The following is a 16,533-nucleotide window of genomic DNA, read 5'->3' on the forward strand; positions in this document are numbered from 1 at the left end:
CCTGCTGTGTCTGGTTTGTCTTTCAAGTGCAGTGATAGATGAGAACCAACTGGTAAACTGATTTTTTTTCTTAACCTTCAGTAATTTTGAGAGTCACTACAAATGCAGTTGCTGTTTTAATCTTTTCCTTATGTCTCTCATTAATATCAACACTCTGACTTCTTAGACTGTAAGTTTTAGTTTATGCACAACCAAAGTTGTAGAAGCCATCACTCCAAATGTCTTATGATAACAAGAAAAAAAAACGTTTCACTACACGGCCTCATATATTTCTTCCGTGACTTCTGAATTCTTTTTCTGCTGGTTTGAAACCAATAAACCGTAAAAAGGATGATTTAGTCATTTTATTTGCATCATGCAGCTTCAATCCTGTGTCAGTAAGATTGTACTGTACAGCATAATATGTGAGAAATGTTTGACTAATTATGGCCCAATTATGGACAAATGAATTAGAGACTAACAATGTCTTCTATGTGAGAATGTCTCGTGCTGACAGACCTGCAAACTGTTTTTCAGACTACATGTAGCTGTCCTCGTATGTCAGGTAATACATTTACATTTATGTCACACCTATGTCTGCTTTCTATGCTTTTTATAATCCTTACTTACATTTTGATTAGATAATTTCAGTTTGTAAATTATCAGATTACATAAGTGGAATACCATTCATCCATCCTCTTCCGCTAATCCAGTTCAGGGTTGCACCAGGGTTTGAGCCCTAACAACAGCTAGAATAAAAGGCTTCTTTCCAACCTGAGCTGTTTCAGATGCTTTTTACAGTTCTGAGCTCTGACCTCTGTGTAAGGTGGCTGTATCCTCACTGCGGCTGCTTCTTGAAAGCACTTCTGCTTCTTGTGTTCCCCCAGTGTTGACCTCTTGCCTTTAATATCATTCACTGTACCTTAGGAACAACAAACACTTGTCTTCCTTTAACCCTTTCACGCATGAATTATGACAACCTCAATCACATTTTTTTTCTTAAGTATTTTTATTCATCTTTAGGCATGAAAACAAGATTTTTGAACTTTTTTTTTAACATTTACTTTTCAAAGAGTTTTTTACATGTCCACTTAGGTGGACAACACTGGCTGACCAGTGGGTGGCAGGGTATGGAGTGACACATCAGTGTCCATTGTAGTGGTTTATGTGCAAGTATACCATCAACACTGACACAAATACAAGAAAACAGCCTTTGAATAGCTGTCCACTGTAGTGACCACTATGTGTGAAAGGGTTAAGAAGTACATTCATAAAGAGGTAATCTATGGAAACACACTGGTTCACCCTCTGGTAGAGAAATCAGTCTCTCTGAAACATTTCCATAAACGGGGAATGAATGAAATGAGCTTTTTAGGTGAAACTAGTCCCACAGTGATGAATGAAACTTCTCTGGATTCTTCTGTGGAAGAAACTGTCAGATACCATCCTGGAAAATGTTTAACAAATACAAGACCACTATGTCAATGACAGTTATGTTAAAAGCACTTATTAAGTATTGTTGCTCACCTTTGTTTCTGATAATGTCACTTTTTTAAAAAATCGTATCCTGTCAGCTCTCATGGGTGAAATTTGTCTTCGAGGGTCTGGGAGCAGAAAAAACTTTTAAGGACCTTTGATTTCTAATTCAGTTCTGACCAGCACAACTTTTGCAGTTAATAAAAGGACAGGTAATGTTTTGTCGCAGGGAGAGGTTAATTGGAAACTCTAAATTGCCTGTAGGTGTGAACGTGGGAGTGAATGTGAGTGCGAACAGTTGTCTGTGTACATGTGTTAGCCCTGCGACAGACTGGTGACCTGTTCAGGGTGTACCGTACCTCTGCCGCAGGGGAAGCAAATTCTGTTGGGGAAACCAGTGAGAGTAGATTCTGGAGTCTTCCCATGCTCTTGTTAGTGATCCTCCATCCAAATGAGTGATAAGAACTTTCAGAACAAACTAGCAGGTGTAGACGGCCACTACAGGCCCATATCTATTGGCTGATTTCCACTAATAACACCCATTACCCACTGTTGGGTTGGACAGAGGTAAAATAGCAGGAAAGTGAGTAAATAAATAGATAAAAATAAAATGAAGAAATATGTGATTATCTAAATACTTTGGACATATAAACAAATATCTAAAAATGGATTAATGATTCCATCATTTATGCTTGACCTGAAGGACTTATGATCAAAACGTATGAAGCAAAGAAACACTGTCATCGTCTTTGTTATAAGTAAATAGGGGATTATGATACAGTTTCTACATATATCATCTCTGATTTTTTTTGTTTTTACTTTAGGGTTTGACAAAGGAAGCACAAGAAAAATTCTTTACATAACACATTTATTTAGAATGCATAGAAACCTATAATGTCTAAATAAAAGAATCACTGGTCAAGATCAGTAAAACAAAAGAACTCCCCAGTTTACTACAACTTTGTGCCAAATTAATATAAAGAAGTCACATATGTATAACTTGAAGGAAATGTATGTATTTTTTTTTATGATTTAGAAACAACAAAAAATGGTTTCATAAAAACTAAATATGCGCAAACTAGAACAGACATAGAGACAGAAATGTAAGCAGTTCAATTTGTTGTTTCTTCTACAGTTTTATGAAGCTCCCCATCACACCCAGTTTCTTTTCTGTTCTCTATTCTTGTAGCAAAGTCATCTTCTTGTCCATGTAAGTTCGGAAGTTCTTCATAAAGTGCAAACCAACCTTAAATACTTCCTTCACTGGTGGATAATCAGCTAACATATCCAGTTCTGACTGATGAATGTATTTCTCAAACAATTCATCCAATACTGTTGCTGCCATTTTGTACTCGTCTCCTCCCTGAATGAGAAAAATAAACATTTTAGCACAAATGATATAACATTTAATTCCATTTCAATGTTTTCCATTTGCAGTGTATCAGATGCCTAAAGGTATGCTGATGTTACTGTAGGTTTTGAGTTATTAGTTTTATGAATGAAAGACTTTCTCAGTTAACATGTGAGTAACTTTGAGACTGACAGACCCACCTTCAGTGTTTCCTCTTGTTTTACAGCACTGCGTAGGGTTTCCTGGAATAGTTCCTGAATATTTTCCAGAAAAAAGCAGAGCACAGTGAGTGTGACAGCTGCTGAAGAACACAATGAAAACCACAGCAAAAGAAGAGCATTCTTACAGGAAGAGATTATTTATGTCAAACTAATGAACAAAGGTTATTAAATATTAATTTACCAGTTGGTCCTTGTGGGTCAGTGAACTTGAAAGATCAAATAGTTTTGTGATTGTTTCCTTTCTATATTTGTCTTCTGCCTAACAGAAAAAAATAAGAACATTTAAATTTACCATATTATTCTACATTGTATGTAATGCAATCACTGTAGATAGTGTAAAGTAAAATGGATTTATTAAGGTATTTTTTAAACTCTTCATTTCTGCCTACACACAGCAGATTTTAAAACTTGGAGACTGACTGACCCACCTTCCATCTCTCTGCTTCTTTTATTGCTTTCTTCATCTGCTCAAGCATCATCTGTGTGACCCATTGTAAATAAAGAAAAAAATTCAGCAGCTAATGAGCTTGTGATGACTTAGACTGTATATATACAAATAAGTGTGTAATTGTTGAATCATAAATGGGAATTCAGCAAAAATTAATTCATCACCTGGTCTTGGGTATAGAGGGAACTTGCGACTGAAACAAGACACAGCAGAGAGAAGATGAGTAATAAGCCTTTGTTGGCTAAAGCTGGTCCCCTGGTATTGGAAAAGGCTGCTGCTGCCATCGCTCTTAGAACTGGAACAAACTCCCTGCTTAAAAAAGTTGAGATGTCATAGACATTTAGAGTTAATAAGTAACTGAATATATATATATAGAGAGAGAGAGAGAGAGAGAGAGAGTCAACATTCTTTTCCACGTTGATATAAACTTATTCTGTAAATATTAATCAAAATAAATCATATTGTTGTGCATGATTACTCCTCTTACCTGCTGTGCGAACGTAAGAAGAGCTGCTGTACCATACAGGTGGAGAATGAAACTATAATGAGATAACATGCCACAAATGCTTTATATACAGTGTCTCTTAACTCATTTGCATCTTATGAATGTGAGCAGCCCTTTCACTTTTGTTTTCATGAAAGTAGTGTTTGTCTAGTCCTGTTTATAGGAATAGAAGCCCATCAGTTATTGTTATGAAATAACATATTGTAAAGACACGTTTTTCTACTTGATACTCTACCAGTGAGCTTTTAGGTTGACACCGCGACATGGGCGGTTACCCAGGGCAGCATCGTGGTGGGGGCGGCATCATGGCATCGTCAAAAAAAAGTTGCTGCCACCCATGCTGCCCTGACATCATGCCAGCGCATTTGGGGGATTGCATGGGCATTGATCGGTTTTCTATTGCCCATGTGCGGGGAGTAAAGGCGCCCTCTGTTTGCGAGGTGCGCCTGCTGCTTGCCACACAGGGAGGAGAGGGGCGGGGGTTTTCTGGCTCGCTGGAGCAGCATCTCCAGCTCGCAAAATAAAACAATGATGAACAAATATCAGTCATATTTGTCTAATATAGATGTCTATACTAATAATTTATTCTGTTCCCTGGTCAAATGATATCTGGTCCAAACAGGTTAATATTGTGGTTTGATGCACATTGAAGACCTTTATCAAATTATATCACCACTTGAAGCAAACATCTTTGTATGCAGGAATTTATTGGTTCATGGATGGTACATTACCAATACAGACACTTGTATAACTAATACACATAAGAAGACATCACTAGAATCCAATGCAAAGACAAAAATGCAAAATCTGTTTGCAAAACATGGGAATGATATTTGTCTTTTACTGTCAACATGTCATGCCAGTATTGCTGACAGCACCTCTGTGTTTAAAAAAACAACGTAAGTTGACAAAACATAATGTTGCAGAGTTTCAGCAAAGAAAACAAATCACAGTTCAGGAAAGGTAAAAGCAAAACAAATACATGTCCCATCCAACAACAAAAAACAATGATGCTAAAGTCTAAAGCATAGCTAAATGCTCTGCTTAAAATGTATTTATTTTAAAGAAGTTAGACAGAAACGTTTAAAGTTCATTCCGTTGAGTTTTAGGTTGTCCTTCATTTCTTTCAAATTCTTTTTCCTTTCTTTCTAACAGCATCTTGGATTTCTCAATGAAGTGAATCAAGTTATTTGTGAAATCCATCAGTGGTGGAAAATCCTCTGAAAATGATGATGTCTTTATTAGTTCCTGGATAGACTGAAGAAACTGTAGTTTTTCATCAGCTTCTCCTAAGGTGGCCTTGATTTTCTGAAATTTGAAAAAACAGGATGCATCAATTGCCTAAGAACTACATATTAACAACTGTAAGTGAAGGAAAAAAATCTACTTTGATATACTTATAGTAACTTATAATGACTTTAATTTTACATTCAAATATTCCTCAGTTGTCTGTGAATTTGCCTCATAAACCAGGGACAGCAGCAAGAAGATGATTACAACTTTGGTGTTTCTGACACCAGTCAGTGATCTGCTTTTGGAGACGCCTGCTGCTGCCATCACTGTTGACATAAAAACGTCTGGAGAGGAAATGACAGAAAATAAATGAAATGAATAAATGAAGAATTAAATCTATGTTTCCTGTTTTATGTTATTAATATATTGTATAAAACGTATTAACTATAAACCATCTTATGATGCAGTTTTGGCTGATCTTACCTGCCTGGTGGAGGGAGAACAAGCTGTTGCACTGTACAGGTGTAGACTGAAAACACAAGGGACTCAAACGCTACAAATACTTTAAGTGAGCTGTGCTTTCTCTTTCATTTCACAGATGTAATATGATCCACTTTATGGAAATTAAGGCCCATCAGACTGTTAAACAGTTGAAGAATATTCCATATATTAACAGCAGCCACGACAGAAGCATGTGGCAGAAAAGGGAGGAGTTTAGGAATGTTACTCACTGTACCGTTTGTGTACATGAACAAGAAAATCTAGATGGTTTTCCTGGGATTATTTTACAAACTGCCCTGAGACTGGGTTTGTTTAACACATGGACTGCTTATAAAGACAAAGAAATGTTTTTTTACACATTGAAAAAGAATATACAAATGAACAGAAAGCGAATGTAATCCAATGTTAGAGCCAGCATCACTTTTGTTAAAAATGAGACCAGTTCATATTCCAGTTTTCCAATTATTCCAGTTTTCAGTTTTTCATTTAATATTCAAATAATCTTTATCATATGATGAATAGTATATCTTAACACTAAAATGGACACTACATATATTGCAACATTAGCATGAAGTAATATATTTATAACCTGGTAACTATCTATGGAGATACTAGTGTTCATAATGTGATGCAAACACTGAAAACAAAAGTATAAGAAGTAGAAGTTTTTACATCTATTTGTTTCTGTGTTTCTCACATGTTATCATTTGATAATGATTGTATATGTTGTAGGTTTGCACACTGCCAATTTCAGCAGTCAGCCACAGCTGTCGTCTTTTCTTGTGAATTTCACAGTTTGTAAAAATAGCATTAAAGGGAACTTGATCAGATAGTTCATTATCCTCATCACCTCATTGAGGTATAACTAGAAAACATAGACTGGCCCTTTTATTTCAGAATGGCAATGAAAGAAAGGATATATAAAATATAGAGTATATTAACGAGTTAGTCAAAAGCAGCTAAACAGCTGATTGATATTCTCTACTTTGTGGGTTATAGAATTTAAATTTGGTGAGTCAGTAAACAATGGACACCAATCAGCCACAGTTGCTGTACTTCCTTCTGGGAAAAAGGGGGGGAAAAAAGCAAAGGATAACAGTTTTATTAACAATTTTTATTCACATTAAAGTATTTTATATAAATCGATAATAACTATCAACTACTTCACACACAAAATCCCCATGATCATTGGTTTGTATTTGCATTACAACTTTTTTATAATGAAGATAATGAGGGAAAAAAAAACTTGACGAGTTATTTTTTCAGGTTAAACCCAAGTTTAAAGTTAGCTTTATTCAGCAATTTAAAATACCAAGGCCACTCTCAAGGCAAAAACTGAAACTGAAACTGCACGGTATAAAAGAGAAGTTTTACAAACACAATACACACAATATAAGAGACAGATGTAGACTAATGTGTTACAATTCATCTTTATGTTTCTCTAGGTGTGTTAGCCGCTCCATCACAACATTTAGTTTCTCTTCATAGTCCTGGATTTCTCCAGCTGTCGTCTCAAGGTATTTGTCTATGTACTTCTTGGTGGCTTTCAGGAATTTTTTCAGGTCATCCATTAAATCCAACATTGGTGGAAAATCTCCCATTGTTGTATTTATAGTTTCAGACAAAATGTCCATTAAGTGCATATAATCATCATAGAACAGTGGAAAATAGAATCTGTCTAACTTGAGATTATCCTGGAGGAGAAAATGAAACGAGACAAATGTGTAAAAACTACTTTTATATTCTTGGGGGGGGGGGGCTTTGGTTGTTTAATAGATTTATAAATATTTATATTAGCAGTTATAGACAATCCACATCACTCATTCATGAGCACAACATGGACAGAGACAGACTCACCTTCCTTGTCACTGCTGCTTGTTGTAACTTCTGAATGTTTTCTTTCAGTTCTTCCTGCAAATCCAGATAGAGAATGTCCACAAGCAGCCATGTGAAACATGTGAAGGCAAACAGTCTAACTGATAAAAGCAAAGCTACAACAGATCAAAAAAAAAATATATAGATATAAATATATCACAATCATTTTACCAGTTGGTCCTTCTTTATCAGTGAGCTTGAAAGGTTGACCAGAACCAACAGGGTGAAAATGATGAATAAACCCCTGGTAGTTGTGACACCACTCACTCCTTTGCTTCTGGATAAGTTCACAGCTGCCATCACTGTTCTGGAAAAAAAAAAACAAAGCATAAAGTACATTTATAAATTTCCTTCTTAAATCTTTAAAGTGAAATGTTTTAATTTGAATGGAAATGTTGTATAAAAATCTACCTGCAATATCCTCTTATAGTACAGTGTTGCTGGGGTTTTTCCACCTGCTACAGGGGAACTGATAAATGATAATACGAAGGGCACACACCACAAAATGCTTTATATGCTTCTAGTGTCCCCTCCCCCCTTCCCCATGACACAGCTTACCTGTGCGTGACTTGGCTTGTCTGTGGGTGTGTCTGTGTGCCTATGTTTTCTAGAAGTGGTAATATTCACTTTTGTTTTACAGGAAAACGCGAACTTCATTTCCACAAAGTTAAGCGCATGCAATGCCGTCATTTACCTTGAATTCTTAATAAAATGCTTCACATTCCTTAAATCTGTCTTTTGTTATTTACTTTTATATGCACAGTGGGTTTGTCAAGGTTTTAATTTTAACACTAGCCAAAGTCAAATCTTCCTGTTCAGTGTGAGTTTCTTGTGTTCGTGGTTAGTAGTTATACATTGGATTTTCCCCTGTCTTTATTTTGATGGTCATCTTTTGTGTCTTCGGTTGACTTTTGTCTTCCCCTTGTGATTGTCTACATTTACATCCATTTCCCCTCTTCCTATGTGTGTGTGTGTGTGTGTGTGTGTGTGTGTGTGTGTGTGTGTGTGTGTGTGTGTGTGTGTGTAAATAGCCCTGTTTTCCTCGCTTTTGTTTTTGTGAACTTATAGTCTATTAAAAGCTTGCTCTAACAAATGTGATTTCATTTTTATTTGTTTAAATCATATCACCAGTGATTTCTGTCCTGCCTTCATTTTCAGGAGAAATGTATTCTTTAGATTCAATACCAAAGGTCAGTGTTCTGTTATATTTAATATAAAATGTGATTACTTTAAAAAGATATAATTCTTAAATATGCTCTAGTTGTGCAGCAATGCCTGCATGTGGGTGCACTGGCAAATTTAATGTCAGTTGGCCTTCGTCACCATGTACGTCCACATTTAGTACAATTTGTATTCTATCATAAGCGGTGTGAGGATGTACAAACCTGCTGACATTGGAGTTGTACAGAACGCACTGTGAGATCTAACTCTGTAGAAGAGAACAAAGATGGTTCATAATCCACAGAAGCTTTTAACGGAGACTGACCTGTAGCCAAAGAGGTTAAAAAGTTGTCAGCAACCAATCCAGGGCAACTGAGTAGGCCAAGTGGAAGGGTTTTAGGTTGGGGCTGAAGGCGGCCTCAACCTCTTGTCTAAGCCTCTCTGTGTGCCCATTGGTTTGGAAGTTGAATCCACAGCTCAGGCAGACTTTGGCTCCTAAGGAAGAACAGGAAAAAACCTTCCAGGCTTGGGGGACAAATTAAGGCCTCCTGTCAGAAACTATTTCTGTACGGATTCTGCGGAGTCTGAAAACATGGTTTACTAAGATTTTAGCAGTTTCAGAAGCAGTGGGAAGTTTATTGAGAGCAATGAAGCGGGCAGCCTTCGGGGATCTGTCTATAACCAAGAGGATGACAATCTTACTTGAATGTGGGTAGACGGTTTCAGCAACGTGGCAGCTCGAGATGTGCTGCTCTTTCTCTCAGAAAAATGTGCTTCATGATCTGAAACATGTAAGTGTGGCAAATATGCAAATAGCTAAGAAATCAGGATGGGGTAAATCGTTTGTCACAGCACTTCTGTTAGGCTCTGAATAAAGAGACAAAGTCAGCAGTCTGGCTATGAATGTCTTTAATGTTTCCCAGATCAGAATCACAGCATACAGTGTATAATAACTTCTAAAGTAAACAGAAATATCATCACCTCATTTATTTATATAATTTTACTTTACTTTTTTTAATAATCATCTTTTTTTTATTCCATTATTTAACATTTTTCTTCATCTCAAGTCTCGAGTTTCTGAGTTCAACAAAGAAAGTAGAAACAAGACAACAGGTGCAGATTTGCAATGGACACCAAGCTGAGGGTTTCTCTGTGGGTGTCACTGTCTCTGTGCACGTTTGACACTGTGGACGTGACACGGGATCATCCAATCATGAAGTTTTGCTTTGCTGACAGTTTTTGAGTGTTGAAATAAAATAAATCCAGCAGTTAAACCACAGAAAGGACAAAGTGTGGCTCTAACAGCTGTTGAACACACACAGACTGTGATGTACTCCACACGTCACCCATCGCTCTGCACTTTTCGAGCATCCAACTGTTTTTCTGCTACATAACATCACTGCAGGAGAAAAACAACGGACGGACAGACAGCACAGTGTGACACGAGCAGGTCAGACCACCTGTGTGATCTCATGAGTCTGTGAGGATATGAGGCATCTTATGGTATCAAAGCCCTGGAGTCTGTCAAACATGGCTACATGTAAACACTGCTACATGTTAGGTGAGCTAACATTTAACTGACTGCACTTTTTTTCAGTGTCAGTTTAGGTCATTTATGTCCTTACTGCGAATCACTGAAAGGCAAAGCTGGCTTTTATCGCTCTGATGTTACGCACATCATGCAGCACAGATTCATCTCTGATCACAAGACTGACGAAAGAGGACGACGATTTTATGACAATCGCAGAGAAAAGAGCAACGAAAGGATTTAAAACTTGATGAAAATGTTTTTTCTCACTGAAAACTAGCAAATCCTAATAAACAGCATGACTGGCCCTCTGCTATGAGGGGGCTTCAGTGGAGATGACTTCTGCTACAGCGACCTTACAGCACATGTTCTTTCTGTTTAATTTACTGTCATATTTGTTTCCGGTCCAACGTAGTTATAGTAACTAAAGTTATTTTTCTGAAAAACAACACAGAAGAATAAAAAGAAATAGGTCACTTTTGATTGCATCAACTCTAATATCGGTTTTGATTTAATAGGTATTTGCAATAAAATGGCATTACTACAGATAAAAATAATAGATGTATTTTTTTAGAAAGTGTTCTGGAAATTGTTACTGTTTATGGATACTCTTAATTACAGATGACATTTCAATGGATATAAACCTTTACAAAGTTACATTCTGTATATTTACTATTTTAAAACGTAATGCTGTTGCTGGAAATGTGCCTCATTATTGTGTAGCCCCTGATGTATGTGTGTGAGTGTATATACGTATCCTTTAATCCATATCCAGTAATCCTTTTGGGTTTTCACAGAAGTGTCATTTTTGAAGATTTGTGCTTCACTAAGTGGCAAAAGTCAGCAGGGATTTTGAAAGTGATGTGCGAGTCAGGTGTTCTCTCTGGTGAGCCTCAGCCTCTTGGTCAGCTGACAACTGATAGGGAGAGCTCTCTGTTAAACCAGCTGGAATGGAGATGTCCAAAAACATTGGAGGGCTTTTGCAAATAAGTAATGTCCTATTTCGTTTCAGACAAAATGCATTTTAGAATACTTGGCTGCACCAAGTACACAGAACTCACTACTGATGCACTCTTGACAGAAGCGGAACAAGAGCATTTTGAGCCTACTTGACTTGATGTGTACTTTGAATTCGAACCAGGTAAAAAGTGAGCAACTTTCATGACACAGGAAACTGTATTTAAGATCAAAAGAAATTTTGCCATAATTGGGCAGAATTTTTACAACAATGCTGGGTTTTTGGGACATTCATTTATATACACTTTTCTTGAAGTCCCACCACAGCATCTAAATCAGGTCAAAATCTGGATTTTCCCTGCACAATGGAAAAACCTTGATTGATTTTCTTTTTCAGCCATACTTTTGTAGATTTGCTGGTGTGCTTAGGATAAGTGCCCTGTTGCATGACCCAATTTGAGCCAAGCTTCAGCTATCAGATAGATGGCTTCACATAGAGGAATTCATGGTCAACTCCAATGTTCCCTCTAATTTTTCATGTGTCTGAGCGAACACACAAACTCCCTGAGCGATCCCTTGGACCACTGTGAGCAACAGCAGACGTGTGAACTGTGGTCACAGCACCATCGAATCCATCCAAGTTACATGGTTTATTAAAATAATCAAATTCCAGCATTTATATTTATGTTAGACTACTTTTAATTAACTGCTTTAGCCCACTTACAATAAAAAATTAAAAAAAAAATCTTGTTCATGACCTGTGTTGTATGTTAACACCAGTGTTGGGACTAACGCGTTATTAAGTAACGCGTTACAGTAACTACGTTATTATTGTGGTAACGAGCACGGTAACTAGTTATTATGCCAAAACCAGGAACGCGTTACTCGTTACTGGGATTTAGATAGGCTCGTTACTCGTTACTTCGTGTGGTGGATATCGCGGAGCTTCCACAGATTCAGTAATATTAGCAAGTGGTGGAGGCCAGCAGGTGGATGAGGGAAAGGGGAGGCAAGAGGAGAGACCCGAAGCGGCCGCCGGTCCGAGTGTCAGGTGAACTGAACTTCAGGTAAGAAGTTATGACCTGCAGTCTATCGGAGTCAGATATAAACCAAGTTTAGGTGGAGTTTATTTTCGTTGTGCTGACTTTTTCGTACTGCGTGCTAGCTAGCATGACGGGGTTTCTATACAGCTGTGTGGATGCTATGTTACTGATGTTGAACTTTATTTTGTTCATACGGTTAATTATTAGAATTGCCAACCGTCCCCTAAAAAACAGAATCGTCTCGTATTCAGAGAAATTATTACACGTTTCGTATTTAGGTGAAAAGGAACAGTTTGTCCCGGACTTCAGCTACAATGAAAAAGACACAAAGCTGAAGCTGCACAGCTGCCTCTTCTTCTCTCATTCTCTCCCCTCCCTCTCCTGTTGCTACTTTAATCATGAAACTGATCAATGATCAGCTGATCGGTTTTTCCCTCTTGTTTATTTATCGTCCACTTTGCGCCAGAAAGAGGAAACCAGCGGATGTCGCGTTAAACAACAGCAGCACGTTTGATCAGCTGTTGTTGTGCTTGACAGTTGGTATGAGGACTTTCATTTACCTCATTTTAAACCCTTACACAACCAGAAGATTTTTATCATGTTTTGATATGTACACATATTTACCGTTCTGCATATGTAGCCTGTAAATATGGTAGGAATACTGTCTGTAAAAAGGGTCACAGAGCTGATGAGGGTTACACATGTAGGTCCATTCCTTTTCACAATTTATGTTAATAAACCACCTTATTTTAAGTTATCTCTTATGCTCATTTAGAAGTAGGAGATACAATATTGTATTTTATTGTTGAGTCTACTCAACTTCACGATACTTTAATGTTGTCCAAGCTGTGATTAATAATTATTAAACTAGTATAGTGCTGATAACTACAACAACTAAAAATAAATACTGCTTTAGTTTAGTGTTCCTCGCACCCAGAGGCACTGGCAGCATTAATGTCAAATTTTCGCTGTCCTGCATCCTGTATTAAGAAAGTTAATGATTATAAAACCCTTGACTTTTGGATATATGACAAACTTCAAACATCATTGTGTGTAGGTCAAATGTGTCCAGTGTTTGTTTGTTTCTTATGGTTTGGCGCCCTCTTGTGATCTCAGTCAGTATTCTGTGATCTTTGTTTGTCTGACTACTTCAATACAAGTGCTCAGTTAGAGGTGCAGTTTTTACTCTAGTAGTCTTGGTCCATGAATGCCTGTAGACTTCCATGCTGTGTTACAACATTGTAAGGCATGTACAGACCAACTCAGCTTTGCTGTTGACTTACAGAGTACACATCTATAGTCAGCCCATTTTCTCATAGTTATACTAGAACTGGAGTCCCAAAAGCACACAGGCTAAGGCTAAGAACAGATTTACAGTTTTTATTAACAAAACTAAATGAGTCAGTTGATCAAATGTGTCCCTATGAGCAAAGGTAGAGGATTAATCAGTGAAGTGGTGATTTGTCGGGAGAATTCCTTTAAGGTGTCAAGCTGAACATGTGAGGGAATCTGAGGTAGAATTTTCCTTTTCCAAGGTATGAATAAAGAGGAGACAGTGAGGAGGTAACAGCTGGAACACCGAGGGTTTTCTAAGACAGAGGACAAGAGAGGAAAAGGTGTAGGAATCATTTAACTGGAGTGAAGACTTTGATGTGCTACTAGCTGTGAAAATAGTCTATATGATCAGCTGTACGATCTGGGAATGTGTCAGTCTGACTGTAGAAACAGTAAGGACTGTTTCTACAGTCAGACTGACACATCTTACTGTATCTTATTGTATCTTCTACAGTAAGATGCATATAAATCTTATAAAGTTTGTATCTGTCTTGTGTGAAACTTGTATGAAAAGCATACAAGAGTGAAAACAGATATAAGATCCCTTGAAAAATTATATAAATGAAACTTGTATCTTTGGATACTTACTAAAACAATATATGAAAGTAATGAGAAAGTGGCCACTTTCATGAGTAAATCATAAAAAGCCTTATATGATTCACTATATGAAGTAGGCCACATCTTATGCAAGTCTTTTATAAGTTTTTACTATTTCTTTTCCATATGGGTAAATACACAGAGGGTAATGATCTGATCAAAGGCAGGGATGTTGGGAACCTATCAGGAACAGAGACAGGACCTCAAATGCAGCCAAACCTGCTGTAATGAACCGCTGGTCTGTACCATAAATTATCATTACGGGGGTTGTTGGAGCTTTGTGCACAGTAGCATTAATAACGGATGCGCTCAGTAAACTGTATAGAGCAGTCTGTCATGCACAGGAATAAGCTGTATAAAGTCCATGTGAGTTGCAATAATATTTTAATCAATTTCAGTGTTAAGTTTGTTTCTAACGTAAGGTATGTTACTGCGTTTGTATCATGAGATACCTGAAAACTTTCTCGTTCTGTACTTACGTTACATGCATCCATGTGCTATTTTTTTAACTTAGACATGTGTGTCGCTCAAGCTAGCAGCGCCCCATGAGAAACGGGACGAATGTTTACGTGTTCACGGGAGTTTGCACCCTTGGCAAGTGGACTGAGGTATGTGATGCAATGTGATCTGATGTTATATTTTATCCAGCTGAACTGTGAAACACATTGATGCCTTTTAAACAGCCTTTATTTAGTTTTATTTAAGCAGTGACTGTAAATCTCAGAATTACTTGTTTTGTTTTAATTTACCTGATCAAATTTAAGCGCATTTGTTGATATTGCTTATTGTTAAGGTTCAAGGGGACTGTACAGGCATCAATTTTTTCTTATTATATAGTTTTCACGGTGCTCAACGATGTCCAGAGAATGAGCCGTGTTTGGTGAGGAAATAAATGGCTGCACCCGTTAGAGACTCTTCTATTGTTCTTGATGCCAAGGGCTGCTACACCTGTCATTCACAGCCACACTCACACCAGATGGCAAAGAGTGGAGGAGAGCAAAAGAAACAAGCACTCACAGAATGGGAGTTGCCAAGGCCATAAATCCTCACCTTTGTGAATCTTGTTTTCTTGTAAATAGTTTGTTTACAGGAAAATGAAACAAGCAATAAGTAAAGTTTCTCATGAAATGAAAGAATGCAACACACAGGATGTGTGATACCCATTATCACACATCCTGTGTGTGATAATGGCTATCACACATTATCACACATAATAGCTCCTCTGAAGCCTTCAGGTCCTTCAAAAAGCATACACTTGAGTACTTTAATACCAGCTCTCCTAACACAACTAAATACTCAGATTTCGTTAGTTAGCATCTTTAAGCATGGATGCCCCTGCATGAGGATCTGAAGTTGCCACACTGAACACACAAAAAGTAACATGTGACCAACACAAAGGAGCACAACAGTCAAACCCAAAACGATTACCTGACCTACAACACAAAACCAAAAGTAGGAACAAATAATCACAACTAAGTGATCTGTTGTCTCCACCACACAAACAGTCACATACAAGTGGCCCTATACCACAACAAGTTACTTTAATCCAAAAAGTTCAGTAGAGCAAACACACTAGTGACCAACCACAAATGGAGAGCTATGGCCACACAATGATCACATCAAGGGTGGCTCAGCACCCCACAGTGCTATTGCCATCACCTGGCCAACAACACTCACAAGTGATCCAACAAAACAGCCAAATTCCCCACAACACTAAAGGTCACAGCACAAAACACTCACCTCATGAGGATCTCATTAGCATCCATCAACACTGACATATGCACACACAGTACACATTATGCCAACTTAAAAACAGCCTACCTGCCTCAGCTACAGATCGTAATTAATGACTGGTCTCAAACCTCCTACCAAGTTTGGTGCCACTGGTTTACTATGTGCAACTCCCAGCCTAAAACGCTAAAAACAAAACTTGACCTGTCTAGTCTTCAGTGGTGTACCGGGCTCGAGGCAACTTTAAACGCAAACTCAAGGGTAGGCAGCAGACCAGAGGTATAGTCTCCTACCAAACTCTGAAGCGTACCCCCACCCAGGATAACCACCAAACACAATAAACTAAAACAATAAAGCAAAACAACAAACAAGTGCTTCGATAGAAGGGCAGCACAGCCACCCAGCTGAAACACACTTACTAAAGGGACGTTGCTCAATCACAGTTAACACCATCACTCACCCACTTAAAAGCAAAAAACTGATATTCAGTCTCCACTAAAATGTCCAAAGATCCCGGACGAGCCCCCACTTGTGTTACGACCCGGCTCAAAGCCGCAACATAAAAAAGGAGATGAATATCAGAGTGAGTGTG

General features: G+C 37.8%; 1 long non-coding RNA gene across 1 annotated transcript; it reads right to left on the reverse strand.

The window, feature by feature from the left end:
• Positions 1-4,670: 4,670 nt before the first annotated feature.
• Positions 4,671-5,820, reverse strand: LOC116311264. Its single transcript, XR_004198784.2, has 3 exons — positions 5,697-5,820; positions 5,409-5,557; positions 4,671-5,288 (listed from the first exon to the last, which is right to left on the reverse strand). It is a non-coding gene; the product is annotated as an uncharacterized LOC116311264 (long non-coding RNA).
• Between the last annotated feature and the right edge of the window lie 10,713 nt (positions 5,821-16,533).

The sequence above is a fragment of the Oreochromis aureus genome, linkage group 3 (assembly GCF_013358895.1).
Source record: "Oreochromis aureus strain Israel breed Guangdong linkage group 3, ZZ_aureus, whole genome shotgun sequence".
Classification (NCBI taxonomy): domain Eukaryota; kingdom Metazoa; phylum Chordata; class Actinopteri; order Cichliformes; family Cichlidae; genus Oreochromis; species Oreochromis aureus.